This window comes from Halyomorpha halys, unplaced genomic scaffold, assembly GCF_000696795.3.
Source record: "Halyomorpha halys isolate HHAL.00 unplaced genomic scaffold, Hhal_1.1 Scaffold784.1, whole genome shotgun sequence".
In the NCBI taxonomy this organism is placed as follows: Eukaryota; Metazoa; Arthropoda; class Insecta; order Hemiptera; family Pentatomidae; genus Halyomorpha; species Halyomorpha halys.
In genome coordinates this window covers 112,729-114,530 of record NW_027110569.1, presented here as the reverse complement: position 1 = coordinate 114,530, position 1,802 = coordinate 112,729, and positions in this window count along the sequence as shown.

Here is a 1,802-nt window from a genome sequence, read left to right as displayed (position 1 = left end):
TTATTTTAGTTCCGTCCTAAACGAGGAAATATTACAAAACAATAGTATGACTTATTCTATTTATGTATCCTAGTTTAGTTTCAATTGGAAACGACGCCTCAAATAAAAATTAAAATTTATAATTATTTGTTTTATTCCTGACTGTAACCATCCATATCTAAAGCTATTATAATAAAATTTATATCTTACAATTCCTAAAATTTCATCTAAGGTCAGTTCATTAAATGAAATTTCTATTCCAATTTCCCCCAAGCTTTTAGCTCCCAAATATATCTAAGAATTTTAGTGGAAATATTATCATGAATCCAGCAGAAATGCACACACATAATCAACATGAGAGATAATAAAAGTACCAAAGAAATAACTAACGCTCTCAAATTAGCTTGAGTTTTATTCAATGTAAAAATAAGCTCTGAAGCAAAAATAGAAGAGCACGAAGCAATTACTTCTGTTTCTGGATTAGACGACTCTAGCAAAACTCGAAACATATAGAAAATATTATCATTCTTGTCCTCACAACTTCAGACATAAGGATAAGACGGCCTTGTAGCAAATGGTTCGGAAATAGTAATTTTAAATTAGAAAACGCAAGGTAAATAATGCACTGAAGTTTTCCATATTTCAATAAAAAATCAAGACATCCCTCCCCCCGGAAATAAATTTATATTCTATAAAGCATTACTAACACCTATCTTAACATGTCCCATATGGAGCTTCACTAATTTCATCAGCTCAAAAAAAAAATAAAAGTATTCCAAAATCAATGCTTAAGAATTGATAACAACTATTACATATACACCGTACACGAATGCATATAAAAATCGAATCTTTCTTTCAATATTTAAACTCTTTAATAACCGAAACAGAAAATCATACAAAAACAATAAACCGTAAATATAAGCATACGTGAAAAAACTGTTTTGGGTTCTTTCTTTCAGTTTATTTTTTACTAAAACGTAAAACATAGCAGATATGTAATGAAAATCAAAGAAAAATTAATTGTATAAGGGTGTTCCCTGAATCAATTTAATATTCATGAAATAAAAACTAGACAGGGATTCTGTTAGATCTTACAGTGTAGAGTTTTTTAGTCGTAACCCATTCTGGATCTATGCAATAAAAATATATGCTATTTTTCATATTTCAAATTTCATTATAAATTATAATAGGTTATGATGTAAGAGCCACGAGTTGGTTTTTAAATAGGTAATTAAAAATTATATCACTATTTATCTGCTTGATCTAGAAAAATAATTGGTAATAAACACCATCAACCTTCGGAAGATGATGAGAAATAAACAAGAAAATTACAAGTGCAAGCGATGATAGAAAAGTTTTAAAGCTCTATGTGAAATAAAAGGTTACAAACCTTTAATTATTTTTAAACTTTCTAATAATGAACTCAATCAGAAACTGTGTTCCAGATGCGAATATCTCCTCGAACTAAACCCGCTGTTGCCAAACTAGTGAACCATCAGTAAGCCGTCAACTCAAACAATGTAGACCTTCTGGTTCGATGGTTGTGAAGTGGATAACCACCGAACCAGGAGCTAGGACCCTGTGTATTGAACTACTGCTATTCCGAAACCAGTTATTAACATTAATTTATAATTAATTTACTATCTGCAATATAGTAAATAAATGCAAACACAATAATTATTTTACTATAAAATTAAAACAAAATAAATAATAGGATAAGCCTAATTTATAAAGGCTAAAGGTATTTTACTTTTACTTACGATTATTACCAATTAATCAATAACAATAATAATTTTTGAAAAATGATCACAATTCATTAATCT